At 37.5% G+C, this 17142-nt stretch overlaps 1 protein-coding gene across 3 annotated transcripts in view; it reads left to right on the top strand.

The window, feature by feature from the left end:
• CCNYL1 (cyclin Y like 1) overlaps window positions 1-8894 on the top strand; it is a 90766-nt gene extending 81872 nt beyond the window's left edge. For 2 of the 3 annotated variants that reach the window (XM_074191509.1, XM_074191510.1), the window contains exons 12-14: window positions 2069-2184; window positions 5413-5587; window positions 6416-6524. The gene's annotated coding sequence lies outside the window, so the exon portion shown is untranslated. Of the gene's footprint in view, window positions 1-2068; window positions 2185-5412; window positions 5588-6415 lie in introns of all 3 variants that reach the window. The other variant, XM_074191507.1, reaches the window with a different exon arrangement.
• The last annotated feature ends 8248 nt before the right edge of the window (window positions 8895-17142 follow it).

The following is a 17142-nucleotide window of genomic DNA, read 5'->3' as shown; positions in this document are numbered from 1 at the left end:
CATCTTTCACTCTTGAAGACCATTGCATCAGAGACATGTACCTAGATTGGGTGAGGGGGTGCCGTGCTACTCCTCCAGAGCAATCTGGTCCAATGGCCAGATGTGAATCGGGACAAATGGAGATGGCCTTGGATGTGAGGCAATCAGGGTTAAATGACTTGCCCAGGGTCACACAAACTAGCAAGTGTCAGATGTCTAAGATTTGAACTCAGATCTTCCTGACTCCAAGGATGGTGCTCTATCCACTTATACCTTGGGCACAACCTCTTGTAGTTGGGGACCTGGAAAAAACCTCCTACAGAAGATGACTCTTAAATCGGGAAGGAAATCAGAAATTCTAAGGAACCAGGGTGAAGAGGGAAAGCAACCTAGGTATTGCATATAAGGGCTAGGAAAGCTGTGGGGATGACATCAATGGAAAAGAGAGGAAGGAACCAAATTGTGTAAACAACCTACCATAGCTTTCAGTGGTTAACAAGGGAGTTGGCAAACACTTGTTGCCAGAAGTGATGGGGAGCCACTTCATATTAGAGAATTAGGGGGTGATGTGGCCATATCTGTGCTTTAAAAAATCACTTTTGGCAGCTATCTGGAGGATGGATTGGAATAGGAGGAAAGATTGAAGCAAAGCAACCAGTTAGTAGGTAATGAAATAGTTTAGGCTAAAAATGGATGATTTAGAGATGTTGCAGAGATAGGATCTAGGATGTCAGGAGACTTCACTGAAAATTATAGTGCTTGCCAGCAAGTTTTGAGTTGGCCAAGGATGACTATAGCACTAGAATTTGGTGCTTTGCCCAAATGACTTTAGGGTGCTTCATTTTGTTCACTCATTCTTGTTGTGAGAAGGATGATCTCTAATTTGTCCAGTACTGAAAATCAAAAGGGGTTCCTCTGTGAGCTTCAGTTTGTTCATCTTTACCAAGGGTTGGGTACTGTCCTACATATCTCAATTGATCCTTAAAAAAACTTTGGGAAGTAGATACGATTATTATTATTATTATTACTCCCATTTTATAGTTGAAGAATCTGAGGCAGAGGTTAAGTGACTTGCCCAGGGTCATAAATCTAGTTAAATGTCTGAGGCCCTAGTTGAACTCAGGTCTTCCTGATTCTGAGCCCAGCACACTGTCCACTGTGCCACCTAACCACCTAAGTGGACTTGAATATAAAGGTTTTGTACATAATTACTACAATGAAGATGAGATTCATGCACCATAATTTTAAGTGATTTGTGTGATGATGAAAAGATTGTTTAATCTCTCTGAATCTGTTGTTTTCATCCTTAAATGGATATAATATTTGTTGTACCTATCTCATGAGGTTGAGGATCAAATGAGATAATGCATGAGAGATATTTTTAAAAGCCTATAGTTCTTACATTTATTTTTTTTTTGGGGGGGGGACAATTGGAGTTAAGTGATTTGCCCAGGATCACACAGCTAGTAAGCATGTGAGGCCAGTTTTGAACTAGGGTCCTCCTCCTGAGGGCATAGCTTCCCCTTTGATATATTTATTCTTTGGAGGAATGTATGTTATTTCATATACAATTTGTGTGAAGCATTACATAGTTATGTTTGTGAAATTCAAGCTCAAAGTTAAGCAGTTATAAATACCCATTTCTGTATATGAAGGAGGCTTAAGTAATCACGTTTCCTAACTTTTGCCATATAGCATTGGATACTGAGTGCTCTCCAGGTGCTTATATTTTGAATTTTGGAAAGACTTGGAACTCGAGAGCTGCAGCAGTTGCAGAGGAAAGAGAATGTCTTCGCAGTAGCTGAAAGAAGTAACAGTCAAATCAATTCAATTATTCAATGTGTGGCAATTGTGGAAACTGTGCCAGATGAGGGACTGTGTCTCATCCCGAGTTCTGTGCAGCTACTTTTGCTTTGGGGGGACCGGACAAATGTTAGTAGCTAATAATAACAACAACAAAGTTGAAATTGGAGAATGATAATGACTCTCATTGGAATTTTGCCAAAATGTTTGTGTTCATTGGTTGTTTCTGAGTAAAAAAGGGGAAATGGCACCTATTGGTTTGCTAACACTTTCTTTCTTTTTTCAGCTGTTCTTTGGAAATCTGTCAGAATACCAATCCAGCCTAGCATTCTTATTGTTATCTTCTTGCTTGTCTATGGTATCTTCTCTTCCTCCTGGAAGCTCAAAGCAATATCTAAGCAGGCGAGTATTAACCTCATTTTACAGATGAGGAGACTGACACAGAGATGATTTAACCAAAGTCACTCATTAAGTTTCCATTATGGAACAAAATAGAATTTGTCCCCTGATGCACAGGCAGCTTTTCTATGAAATAGGAAGTACTAAGTGATAGTAAATGTATTCTAATATTTAAAAATGCCCAACTATTTAAGGGGTTCCCTATGAGACCAGGACAGACTACAGTAGATGGAGTGTAAGACTTGGAGTCAGAAACACCTGAGTTTGGATCCTTCCTCAGTTCCTTACAAGCATGTGACTGGACAAGTTATTTAACTCCTTTCTGCCTCACCTTCCTCATCTGTAAAATGATGATATATCATTATCCCCTCTTCCCCCCAGGAGGTTGTAAAGATCAAATGGTTAAAGTTTGTAATGAACTTTAAAACAATCAATACTATTACCATCATATCCAAACAAGACAAATTTGTCAATTAAATGATATTTATATTAGTATTTATAAATAATAGTATTTATTTAATGTTTCAAGGTTACCAAAGTGCTTTTTCACTTCATCCACACAATAACTCTGGATGACTGGTGCTATTAATTATCCTCAATTCACAGCAGGGAAAACAGGCAGACCAAGGTTAAGTGAATTGTTCAAAGACACACCTAAACAAATGTCTGAGGCCAGATTTGAACTTTGGTCTTCCTGACTCTAAGTCCAGCATTTCTAACCTAGCTGCCTCCAATATCTTTTATTGGTATTGATTAAAGCAAGTGTTTTATTGTGTGTATATGGGAGTGTTAATTTTACAAGTTTTAAAATACTGATTCTTCATTTTGTTATCAAGAGACCATTAATATATTTTTAAAATTCCTTTTTGAGATAACCTTGAGCAAACTGGAATCTTATGTTCAAATTCCAGCTCCCACATTTACTAGGTTGTTGACTCTGGACATTAGAATCTCAGAATCTCAAGATCAGAAGAGACCTCAGACACAAATGACTTAATCTACACTAGGTCAGAAATGTACTGAAGTCATCAGCCAATAAAGGCCTCCAGTGAGAAGAAAATATCTATCTCCCAAAGAAGCACCCCACTTTTTAATTTGATTTTTTTTTATTTTTAATACTTCCCCTCAGGTAAAAGCAAGTTTCAGCATTTACTTTCAAAACTTTGAGTTCCGAATTCTCTCTTACTTCCACCCCATTTTCTCCATTGAGAAAGAAGTTACTTGGCTCAGGTTAAAAATGTCTAGCCATGAAAAACTATACTGCAATAGTCATATCTTAAAGTAAACATAACATTCCCCCCCCCCAAGAAAGAGAAACCTCAAGAAAAATAAGTGAGGGAAAAAAGTATGCTGTCTATATTCAGATACCATCAGCTCTGTCTTTGGGATGGATAACATACTTTATCATAAGTCCATCAGAGAAATTGCTTCAATATTTTTTCCCATAGTTACTGTTGATAGTTGTATCTCCCTCCATCCTATTCCCTCCCCACCCCCCATTTATTCTATTCTTTCCCTTCTTTCACCCTGTCCCTTCTCAAAAAGGCAGTCGCCCTACTTTTGGAAAATTTTAACACAGAATATTTTCTCTTACATCAAGCCTAAATCCATCTTCTTTGCAACTTGTACCCTGGTTCTGAACTACGGGTTCTAAAAGAACGAGGTTAATCCTTTCAGATACCTGAAGATAGCTCTTATGCCCTTTTCCTGTCACTAACCAAATCTCTCTTTCTTTAGTCGACACATAGCTAATTCCTTCAACAGGCTGACCCTAAGATGACATTTTCTTCAGTCCTCTACCATCTCGGTCAACATACTCAGGATAGTCATCAGCTTATCAACCTACTTCCAGAATGCCCAGACCCAAATACCATGCCACACGGTCGTGGTCTAACCAGGGCAGAGCACAGTTGACTTGGCATTGAATTATTCTTGGACATACTTTTTATCATCCATCATAAGTGACAGCAGCAAGTATTTGTTTAGAACTTCAAAGCTGGTGAAACATGTTACTTACATTATCACAGTATCTAATCCTACATCCTTGAATCACATTAGCATGTTTGACTGCTGTCTCATACTGTTAATTCATATGGAGCTTGCAGGGCACTAAAACAGCCAAGCCCTTCTTATCCCTACCTTGTATTTATGAAGTTAATTTTTTAAATCCAGGCCAAACCCCCCCCCCATTAATCCTTATTAAATTTCATCTCATTAAATGACTTAATATTCCTGCCTGTTGAGATTCTTTTAGCTTCAAAGTGTCATCCAGAATATTAATTAACCCTTTTAGTTTTGTGCTATCTAAATATTTGATAAATGTGACATATATGTCTTTCTCCAAGGAACTGATAAAAATGTTAAACAGGATAAATACTTGGGACACTCCCCTGAAGACCTGTTTCCTGGTTGATATCAAATAATTAATGATTACTTTGGGGATCCAGTTATTCTACCGGCTCTGAAACCATGTCACTCTCCTATTGTGTTGACCATATTGTTCCATTTTGTTCACCAAAAATTCCAGGAGAGACTTTTTCAAATGCTTTTCTATAATAGAGCAAACTATGTTTCCAGTCTTTTACTTTGTCTGACAAGCATGAAAATCAAGTTGGCTGATATGACCTATTGTGAATGAAGTTCTGTTGACTCTCAAGGACTATTTCTTTTTCTAGCTATCTATCCCATAATCATTCTTTAAATTTTTTTTTGCCAATAATTGAAGATAAGTTTACTACCCAAATCATTTAACCTCTATGAGTCTCAGTTTCCTCCTCTGTAAAATGGGAATAATAATATCTGGTCTATTTACATTATAGGTTTATTGTGAGCAAAGTGTTTTGTCAATTTTAGAGTGTTTTAGAAATGTGAATTATTATTATGTTACTCTATATACTTTATTCTAATATATTTGAAAATTTTCTATTTTAGAACTGAAAGGTTGCATAGCTTTAACTCTTTGATAACCTTACTATTGTGTTTAGGTGACAGTTTTCTCTCTACTACAGAACAAAACCTCAATTTCCTTCCTAAGATTGGACCAGATCATATAAAATATAACTTATTTATGGGCTTCCTCCCACCCCCGCATCTGTCATTAGCTATCTCAGTCATTTAGAGATGAGTTAAATTTAATGATGACCTAAAAAGATTCAATTTCTTTTACCACTGTTTAAAGTAGAAGAAATTAGATGTCCGTCAATCTGACTTCATTTTTTTTAACATTTCCAGATTAGTTCCTGCTTATAAGTTGAACAATTCTAGATTTCCTCCAGTTATTCATTTTATTATATCAAATATCAGTACCATAACATAGCCAGAGAATATAAAGGTGATATGAGAGGAAGCTTGAAATAATAAATCACAACCTGGCCTCTGAGGCAATATGACAGCAATGTGACCCTAGGTAAGTCATCTTAACCTCTCAATACTCTTAGGGATGAGTATCCTCTTCTAGAAGTTCCTTTTATCAATGAAACCACAGCCCATTCCCTCTCCTATTAAAGGGAAGCTTTTTCTTTTAAAAAGAAAAAACACAAAGTAACTTTTTTCAAATGTTTGCCCTTTTTTCTTTTTTGACTTTAGTAGAGATTTGGGGGCATTTTCTTTTTCTCCCAGGGAAAGGCAGAGCATGATTTCACTCCAGATGTAAAGCTATGTTTGGTCCTTTCTTCTTTACACTACTTGTCTGGGTTGTGCTAGAGAAAGTGTTAAATCCTGTAAATGTGCAGGACTTAACACCTAATGAATTGGTGCCCTTGGCGGCTAATTGCTCCTGAATTTGTTTATGCAAAGAGTGGGAGGGGGTGGAATTGTACTTAAAGCCATAGAACTGCCCCCCAAATCAATAATGCTTTTCTTAGTAGAGGAATTCCATTGGGGAGGGTGTCAAGGGAGAAGTGTCTGATTCCTACCTTTGTCCTTTCCAAGTTTTTGACCCATAGACAGTAACTTAACCTGCCTGGGCTTCAGTTCCTATCCCCCGGTAAAACAAGGACCAGGGATACAGAACTGGCTTTGCAGGCAGAAAGACCTGGGTCAGGTCCTACCCCTGATATCCTGTGTACAGTGACCTTGGATAAGGGATTTAACCTCTCAGTGCTCCAGACAACTATAAAACTACAAGGAATGGAGCAAGTGTCCATCTGCACTTGTGGAGGAACTTTGTTTTAATACTGATAATAATATCTCAATTTACTTCGGATCATTATCTTTTTTCTTTTTTTGGTTCCAGCTACTCAACCAGCTTGGAATCTATATCATGCTCCTACTGGATAGTCAACAGTGTTTTACTTTTGCCCACAAGAATTTCAAGCCCTACATTGTCAAATGTCTTCGAAATGGTAAACTGGATCTCCAACCTTCTTTGTCCGTCACTTAGGAACTCTGTCAAAGACTGTTATGCATCTCCGATAGGATAATAATGGATATAAGATAAAACACTATCATTGTACTCTCTACTAGTAACAAACAGCCCAACCCCTGCCATGTAGGGAGCCCTTAATGAATACGTATTGACCTGTTAACAGCGTGCCTTGCTTCTGCACATTGTTTAAATGCTCATTTATCACTAAGTGAATGGAGTGACTGACCTTGGACAAAGTACTGTGGTTCTAGTTTCCACATCAGTAAAAGGACACTAAGGAGACTCCAGCTCTCCCATTCTATGTTCTAGGATCATAATTGAATCCTGTCTCTGTCACATCACCTATGTGACATTAAGCAAGCCATTTCACCAAAAGGGACTCATTTTCTTCATTTTTAAAATGGGATTGGGTTAGATGACCTTTGAATGACTTCCCTTCCGATTTTTTGATCCTATGTGCCTGAATACATGAAAAGTTAAAAAGCAACAGAAAACTTAATATGATCTAGCTAATGTTAGGAAAAAAATCAGATATGGGGCTATGGTCTATCTAGGTAGACCATGTCAAAGAGAATGATTTTGGTTATATCACTATAATCCATTAAGCTGCTCTAGGACCATCCAGGCAGCCTATTTTGGTCTTCAACAAGTTAGTAAGCATTTATTAATCATGTATTAGGTATCAGGTACTATGCTAAGCCCTGGAAATACAAAGAAAAGCAAAAACATGATTTCTACCCTCAAAAAGGTTGCATGGTAATGGAGGAAACAACATTCAAATAACCATGTATGTAGTACTGTGTGAATGAATTGTTGTTCATCCTTCATTCTCGAAGAGGATCAAGAGAACTGAATTTAAGTGAGGCAGGACTATGCCAAGTCATCAACCTCATTCTCTCCTCCAGAGTCATCAAGAGTCCAGTGGTAAAACAAGCCATGGCCAGTGTAAATCAATGGAAGGTAATTTTCAGAGGGTAGATACTAGCAATGGCAGCCAAGAGGAGGACTGGGAAAGGCTTGGGGAAGAAGGTCAGATTTTAACTGAGTTGTAAAGGAAGTCAGAGAAACCAGGAAGCTGAGGTGAGGAGGGAGAACATTCCAGGGCCAGGGGATAGGTAGATCCATGAGTACCAGCAGGAAGACCATAAACTGGATTGTAGATTATGAGGTGGGACATACAGAATAAGAAGACCAGAAAGATAGGATAGGTTGCAAAAGGCTTTACTGGCCAAAAGGAAGATTTCATATTTGATCCTTTGAGCCAACAGAGTAATGTGGTCACACCTGTACTTTAGGAAAATCACTTTAGCAGCTGAGTGAAGACTGATTTGGAGGCAAGGAGACCAATTCGAGTATTGTGTCAATAGTCCAGTTATCAGTAGGTGGGGTCTTATATCAGAGCAATGTCAATATGAGTGGAGAAAAGGGTATACATAGGAGAGATGTTGAAAAAAACAGAATTAAGACTTGGAATTGTTTGGATGTATGGAATGACCGAGAGAAGGTTGTGGACCTGGGTGACTGGGAGGATGGGGATACCTTTGACAGTGATTGGGAACTTGGAAAGAGGGAAAAGCTTAAGGAAAAGATAATGAGATCTGTTTGGGAACATGCTGAATATAAGATGTCTATGGGACCTCCCAAACAGCTAAGTAATTAAGTGGATAGAACACCAGGCCTAGAGTTCAAATCCAGATTCAGCTGCTTACTATATATGTGACTCTGGACAAGTCACTTCATCTGTAAAAATGAACTGGAGAAATATCTTTACCAAGAAAATCTGAAATGAGATCACAAAGATTTGGACATGACTGAAACAACCCAACAGCAACAGCAACAATACAGGACAATCCAGCTCAAGATATTCAACAGGTGCTGTTAGACTAGAGCTCAGGACTGGGATTAGATCTAAATTCATATATTGATTTCAGTTATCCCTTCCACATTATAGGGGTTAGGGCATGGAATCTTCTCAATCTGGAAAATCCACCTCAATTTTTTTTGACCTTCCCTTCATCCTGGAGAAGTCTGAATTATTATTAGTATTAAAAGATAAAATATGTTGATGATATTATACAACAGTATCCATATATTTTATGTATTCTAAGTTTCTAAATATTTTCTGTATTGTCTGCAAGCCTTTGCATGACATTTGAGGCTTCTGCAAAACTATCCAAAAATTCCCATTTGATTTTTTTTATGCTGACCCATAATATATCAAAACCACGAGGGCAATGAGGAAGGGAAATCTGTATTACATTTATCCTACTAGTCAGACGTGTCATATCGTTCAATAAACCTAAACTCTAAAACCCCAGTCAAGGCTCTCAGTTATCCTTGGGGGGGCGGGGCTTTCACAACCAGGGCTGAAGTAGGATGAGAAAAGAATCCAAACATATGATTTCATTACTATAGGGAACTCCCAATTGATAAGAGTCTTTGATCTATATAATTTACAATTTTAGTGGGGTTTGCCTTTGGAGATCAATGAGTGGTGAAGTGAATTGAACCCAAATCTTTCTGCCTGTTTCAATGTTGCCTCTCTCCTCCTTGCCATAATTCCCCTCAACCTCAATCTCACCTTACCTCCTTGATCCACCTTCTATACCAAACCTAGATGATGGAGTGGACAACTTTCTCCTTTTTACCTGACCCAGTTGGTGATCAACTTATGCACCAAGGCTCCAGGACCAGGATCCCTTTCATCCCCCCATACTTTTATCCTATTGAGGCTTGCTGTTGATGAGATGCATGTGAAATGTCTCATCTTTTAAAACATAAATCTTAGACATTGATCTTCATATCCTGCTGCAGAGGGTTCCCCAGGTCAATTGTGTATGGTAGAAAGAGTTCCTCCTTTTATCCATTTTAAACATGCTTCCCTTTCATCTCATCTCATTCTCTTGTTCTTTCCCAAGGAAAGTGAGTTTGGCTTTGTGGATACAGACACAGAGGATTGAGTGGAGACCATAATCTTACTTTGTGCTGGCTACCCAAAAAGCCCTAGGCACACCAGGGAAAGAGGGAAATGAGCTGGTGACTTACAGGTGGAAAGGAGCTCCATTTAAATTAGTCATAGATTTAGTTTCTAGTCATTTGAAATATTGTCAAAAAAAAAAAATTCTGCAGCAGGCAATGCTTTCTACATTGCCTTGACGAGCCCTAAAAATTAAATTATGCAAGTTGAATGGATAGCCTTTCAGAAATGTGTAGTAAATCAATGTTTTGTCACATTCTAAGAGACCACTGTGCATTTCGGCTCAAGATAGTCTTGAGGCGGAGAAAAAGGAAAGAAATTGTCATTTTACTAGCAGTAGGAGAACCCCAACTAGGGTTCAATTATGAATACAATCTTGCTGTGAATGTTAAGTGATCATTTTGGCAGCCTAATTTCTCCTGCCTTCTGGCTCACCCTTTCTGTTTCCTTCTTTTCATAGGCTTACCTCCAACCCTGCATCAGTGAGCACAATAATAATAATTATTATTATTCCAGCTCTGGATCTCACAGCTGCACTGCTGGGCCTTTGTGGTGTGTTAACTTCACGCCAACCCTGATGAAGGCATAATGGAAGGGACGGCTGGTGTGACTGCCGCAACAATTTCTGTCTTTGTAGGCTTCTTAAAGCACCATATAAAGGTGAGTTGTTAATACAATCATTGTTACTGCTATCATATATACTTTAGAAACCTGATTTTTTTTTTTACTTTTCCAATTTTTCTTCTTTTGCAGAATGACCTGTCCTTTCTAGAATCTAGCAGGTCCTCCTATACCCAGCAGGACAGCAATTCTTTCAAGGACATAGATTAGGGTGTTCCAAGTCATCTAATAGCCTTAGGTTTAATCTTTTCATCACTTGACTTGGTTCTCTATGGAAAAACATGTTTAAATACATAGCTAGTTAAGAAATAGCAACTGTATAAAGATGCCATAAAATTCCACTTTTGATTGTTCAATGGAATTGAACACCCCTGGATTTCACATTGCACAATCTGGCTCCAAGTCCAGCTCTACTTCTTATAACTCTAGGATCTCCCTTGAACATGGTACTAAATTGTTCTGTACCTCAAGTTTTCCCTTTTATAAAGTATAACAGCTAGAATAGATTAGGGTTTTTCTCTTTTACTCTCTCCCTCCTCTTTTCCTTTCCCCCCTTTTCCTTTTTGGTCTCTCCCTGCCCCTCTCCCTCTCTCTTCACTCCTCCCCTTCTCTTTTTCTCTCTCTCTATGCCTCCTCCTCTCTCTCTCTCTCTCTCTCTCTCTCTCTCTCTCTCTCTCTCTCTCTCTCTCTCTCTCTCCCCCCCCAAACATACATACAGAGTTCATAGATCCCAGGTTAAGAACCCTGAGACTAGACTATCTCAAAGGTATCTTCTAGTTCCAAATGTAAACATGACCCCAGGTTGGGGTTTGTGGAAATATTCCATGTCCTTCCTTTTGCAACCTCCCTGTTGTTGCCACCATGAATTGCCACTCAACACAGGGTTTTAGTTAGCAAGGGAAGAAAAGAAAAAAATTTGCTTTACTAGCCATAGATAACACAACTCAGCTAAGGACCTTGCCCAGTTGGCTAGCATTTCCTTCAATGGTTGTTGTAATGTTAAAACATGCTTAGGATTGGGAGCATTATAAAATAGAAGAAAGAGTTCTAGTTCTCCATTAAAAGAACTGGGGCTTTAATCCTGCCTTTGATGATCATCACTAGAGTAACTTCCAGTGAATAATTTCCCTGAGCCTCAGTTTCCTTAGCTCTGAAATGAAGAGAGTGGTCTAGGTCAGAGGTATCAACCATGAATCCCTTGGGTGCCATGCAACTCACAGCATTCTGGTGATGGGAAATCAGATTAAAATTTAATTGAGAAATATTTAACAAAATAAATAAAAATATAATAAAACTTACAAAATATAGCATGTTAAAATGTCATAATGCCACCCACAGTGATCCTTTTGGACCAACTTAGGGCCCTTGTTTCTCTTTGAGCTTGACACCACTGGTCTTGTTGATTTTTTATTTCTCTTCCAGGTCTTGATATATGAACTTTGTGTCATTAAACGCCATTGCATTGTATGCTAGCTCCCTGAATTTTTCTTTCTAATATCAGGTTGGAAAAATTCTTTTCATCTCCAGTTTAAAACAGACTCAGAGAGTTGAAGGGACTTGCCTGAGGCCACACAGTAATTGTCAGAGTTTGGACTCTGCTAGCTGGGATAATGATAATTTGAAATCTAAGTTCTTAAAGGCAGGAACAATTTTTGGTTGTTGGTTTTTTTTTTAACGAATAGCACCTAGCCTAGTGCTTAGTTCATTGAAATCTCTTATTTTCTGCCTGTTGAAACGAATGTCAGTCAATAAGAAAGTATTAAGTACCTACTATTTGGCAGACACCATGATAAGCACTGATTACACAAAGAAAGACCAAATAGGGTCCCTGCCCTTAATCTAGTCAATGAAAAGTCCCTTTTTTAGTAGCACTTTAGTATTTATAAAATATTTCCCCTCTAACCACCTTGTGAAGAGGATAGTGCAAGCTTTGTCTCATCTCAATTATACTACTGTTCATTAGATATCTAGGATGTACATGAAATAACTGAGGTCAGTATCAAATTGAATCTTTCATGTTTTGGGTCTTCTATCCCAAGGTTAGATGGGATTTTGAGAGATCACCTAGGGTCCCTCAATCATTTTGTTAAGAGCTGCAACAGTTAAAGTGATTAACCCTATGATGAATTAAGAGCAGGCTCAGTACTGAAACCCAGGTCTTCCACTGTCCAATCTAGTGCTCTTTCTACTAAGTCACCACTCTGTTTCAAGGACTTCCAAGAAGTTTGCTTATGCTTCAGAACACTTCATAACCACTTCTCCCTGTTCCCCTCTTCTGTTTAATGAATGAGAAAATTGCAGGTTAGTGAGGATAAATGATTCCAGTGAGTCTCCAAAGCAAGTCATTAGTGGAACTGGAATGTGGACTTGGTCCTGTGAGCTCTGCTGCCCAAAGTTCTGAGGGGTCATACCTTCAGGCAGTACCCTCCTCCTTTGCACTTCAATCAAAGTGCTGACTTTGAAGGTTTTTTCCCAGAGATCTCACTGTCCACCGACAGTATTTGGACATATGTCATCCTCTCTAAGTCCCAGAGATCCTGGATTAGAGTTCTTGGTATTTAAATAGGTAACAGATAGACATGGTCAATCATTGGGGCTAAATTTAAAAACAACCTTTTTTTAAATGGCCAGTGAAAGCTCCCAGGCAAAAACCCTGTAGAGGTCCATTTTCCTTTGGGAAGTTGCTCTGAGTGTTAGGAAGACAAACAAACTGAAGGATTTGTCACTTTAAGAAAGAGCTCTGGCCAGCTGCCAAATTAAATGTGGAGTGCTGAATATTTTCAGAACTTTCCTGATTCTAATTCAAAAGACCTTTATAAGTTGAAGGAGACATTCCCTACTTCCTTCTTGTAAAAGTACTATTGAAGATTCAGTGGTAAAGATACTGTCATTACATATTAATTCTGCCTACTGACAAGTATGTTTTATTTAAAGATAGTTTTTACAGGTGAATTCTGAATCACATTTCCATAAGTCTGCTGGACATTCTTTTCCATTCAATTCAACTAACATATATTAAGCAGATAGCTACTCTATCTAGGCACCAGATTAGAAGCTGGGTTTGACCAAATGAAATTTGTGGGCACTTGAAACAACACATCAAAAACATTTGGAGGAAGAAATTAATCTATAGTCATATGAAAAAATGTTCTAAACCACTACTAATTAGAGAAAGGCAAATTAAAACAGCTCTTAAAGTATTACCCCATACCTATCAGACATGACAGAAAAAGAAAATGATAAATATTGGAGAGATGTGGGAAAACTAGGACACATTCACTGTTGGTAGAGTTGTGAACTGATCCATCCATTCTGGAGAGCAATTTGGAATTATACCCAAAGAGCTAGGGAACTGTACATACCCTTTGATCCATCAACACTACAACTAGGATTATATCCCAAAGAGATCATAAAAAAAGAAAAAGGATCCACATGTGGATCCATTTTGTGGTAGCAAAGAATTGGAATGCCCATCAATTGGGGAATTCCTGAACAAGTTGTGGTATATGTATGTGATGGAATACTATTGTTCTGAGGAAGCAGATTAAAGATACTGTTCTGTAAGAAACCATGAGGAAGCAGATTAAAGAAAAACCTGGAAAGATTTACATGAACTGGTGCTGAGTGAAGTGAGCAGAACCAGGAGGACATTGTATGCAGCAATAGCACTATTGTGTGATGATCAACCATGATAGACTTTGCTTTTCTCAACAATACAGTGACCAAAAATAAATCCCAAAAGATGGAAAATGCCATCCACATCCAGAGAAAGAACTATAGAGCTCGGATGCAGTCCAAAACGTATTATCTTCACTTTTTACAAGTTTTTGTTGTTGTTGTTGTTGTTTTTTCTTTCTCAGGATTTTTTGCTCTGATTTTTGTTCTGATTCTTCTTTCACAACATGACTAATATGGAAATACAGTTAGCATAATTGTATATATATATATAATATATCAGATCACTTACTATCTTGGGGAGGAGGGAAGGAAGACAGGGAGAATATGTGCAACTTAAAATCTTACAAAAATGCATGTTGAAAATTTTCTTTACATGTAATTGGGGAAAAAATGAAATAAAGAAAAAATTAGTTTAAAAAATAGCCTGAATTCACTGACCTTCTCCCCCAAACTCCCAATCCTAACTCATTTCTAATGCCCTCCTTCCATTCTTCTTGAAGCCTCATTTGTTTTTATGTTTCTCTCAGTGCTCTGCTCAGGATCTCATACAGAATGTGCTCAATAAATGTTTGTGTACTACTGGAATTTAAAAGTTCTAACATTTGATAAGCTATATATCCCCAAAGAGCAAAACTACAACAATAATGTTGTTGACCCTTAGATAACAATCAATTTCTGATCTGTACACTTTATATGTGTTTTAAAAACCAGTGGAAGGGCAGCTAGGTGGCACAGTGGATAGAGCACCGGCCTTGAAGTCAGGAGTACCTGGGTTCAAATCCGACCTCAGACACTTAATAATTACCTAGCTGTGTGGCCTTGGGCAAGCCACTTAACCCCATTGCTTTGAAAAATCTTAAAAACAAAAAAAAAATGGAGTTTGACTTCAATTTAGTCTAATAGATTAATGAACAAAGTACTATGCAAGGCTCTGAGAAATATACTATTTAGATAAAATCAGAATCTGACCTCATGGAATTTATAGTGTACTACAGAAAAAATGGCCCCATATAAATAACTATAGAGTAAAATTAAAATATATAATAAATATATTTACAAAGTGAGTTAGAAGAAAGGTTGGTATGGAGAGGCAATCCAATTCACTTAGTGTGTGTGTGTGTGTGTGTGTCTAGATAATGGGAAGCCCCTGAAGATTTTTGAGCAGAGTAACTTGGCAGGATCCAAAATACTTTAATCATGATGAATTGCAGAGATCTTTTGGAAGTTATTTATTCTTAAGAGCCATCCTCCAATTGATAAATGGTTGAAGGATATGAACAGGCAATTTTCTATAGAGGAAATCTAAACTATTAATAGGATATGAAAAAATGTTCTAAAACATAAATAAAGAAAAGCAAATTAAAGCAACTCTGAGGTCCCACCTCAAAGACATCAGATTGACAAAGTTGACAATTCATATACAACCTATATCAGATTGTTTGCCTCCATGGGAGGGGTGAGAAAGGGAGGTCAATAGAAAAGTGTAGAACTCAAAAGCTTGCACGAGGATGAATGTCGAAAATTAACTTGGCATATTATTGGAAAAGAAAGAAAGGAAGGCAGGAAGGAAAGAAAGAGGAAGAAAGAACTGGGAGGTACTGGTTGAACAAATTATAGTATATCCATGTAACAGAATACCTTCCAAATGATATAGAAGTGATAGACTTATGATATAAATTGATATATGATAAATGATTTACTTATGAATGCACATGTATATATACACATACCCACATACATATGCATATATTTTATATCTATATCTATAGGACATGGGTAATGCTATTATTTGTTTTGCATCTCTGATAATTAAAAATAAATTTTAATTGAAAAAGAAATTATTCATTCCTTTTTAAGTTTTTGCAAGGCAATGGAGTTAAGTGGCTTGCCCAAGGCCACACAGCTAGATAATTAAGTGTCTGAGGCTGGATTTGAACTCAGGTACTCCTGACTCCAGGGCCAGTGCTCTATCCACTGCACCACCTAGCTGCCCTAAAATTATTCATTCTTAATAAGTATTTGATGAATTTAATAAAATTCAGGAGAATTAAAGCTCCACTTTCTATGAATAATATGAAAAAATAAAGAAGGTCTGGGTGAAAATAATCCAAATTATGAAATGGCTAAAGTACTTTACCATCCCATATGGAAATAAGTGTATTCCAAGTATACAAGTGAATTATTACAGAAGAGATTATTCTCTGCTTTCTCAAATAAGAGGGAAGAAAGGAAATGGATAGAAACTTTAGAAATCAAGATTTAGGAAATGTGCAAAGAAGATTTTCTGGCTCTATGATTCTCACAGCTGTAGTGAAGGTAATGGAAACAGAATGTGCTACATTTTTTTAAAGGAAAAGCAACTAAGCTGGTTTAGGCAAAACTTGCCAAAAGGAAAGGACACAGATGTTGAAGATGATCCGGTTAGAATACAGGCATCTTCTCTGTCTTTATATCCTAGGGCCCTAAGCCTTTGCCAATCAATGGGGAAGGAGTAGGTTGTTAATTACAACACAACCCCAAAACTTTATATCTTTCTCACTGTCCTTCTTCCCCTGGAATGGGGGAGGGATGAAAGCAATGAAAATTGGAAATTCCTTGGAACCTCATTCAAATTTCACAATTTTATGATCATTTCAATAAAACCCCTATAATTTTGCTGAAGGGACCCATTCAGGTCATCTGGTAAAGCAGCCAATGGATATTAAATCTAATTGACTCTCAGTCCATAAATTTTTTTTAATTTAGATATTTAGCCCCCAAATTGAAGTTTTCAACCACCAAGGAACATCAATAATTAAAATGATTTATTGAAATTTTTAGATTATCTAGCCAAAACATGCCAGTAAGTGTAAATCACAAATTAAGTGTGTGTCCTCAGCTATAAAAATCAAGATCATGATCCTTAGATTGATTAATGCCTCAAAGGGTTGCTGCAAGAAAATCTACTGGTAAACCTTAACATCCAGAGATGGGGGGTCTGTAGCTATAGAATATAGTGCATATGCTGTTAAACATGATTGGTGTATGGGTTCATTTGATTATCTTGATTTTTTTTTTCTCTTTTCGAATTCCTGTCACAAGAGATGGCTCTTTGTGCAGAGAAGCTAGGGGAAGGAGAGACTTAGAATTTAAGGTGAAATCAATACTTTGTTGGTGGAGTTGTGAATGGATTCCAAGCATTCTGGGGAGCAATTTGGAACTATACCCAAAGGGTTATAAAACTATGCATACCCTTTGACTCAGTAATACCACCACTAGGTGGATGTATTCCAAGAGATTAAAAAGAAGGGAAAGGACCTATATGTATAAAAATATGTCT

The sequence above is a fragment of the Macrotis lagotis genome, chromosome 6 (genome assembly GCF_037893015.1).
Source record: "Macrotis lagotis isolate mMagLag1 chromosome 6, bilby.v1.9.chrom.fasta, whole genome shotgun sequence".
In the NCBI taxonomy this organism is placed as follows: Eukaryota; Metazoa; Chordata; class Mammalia; order Peramelemorphia; family Peramelidae; genus Macrotis; species Macrotis lagotis.
Note: the sequence above shows the minus strand (reverse complement) of the source record. Positions and strands in the feature narration are given on the sequence as shown.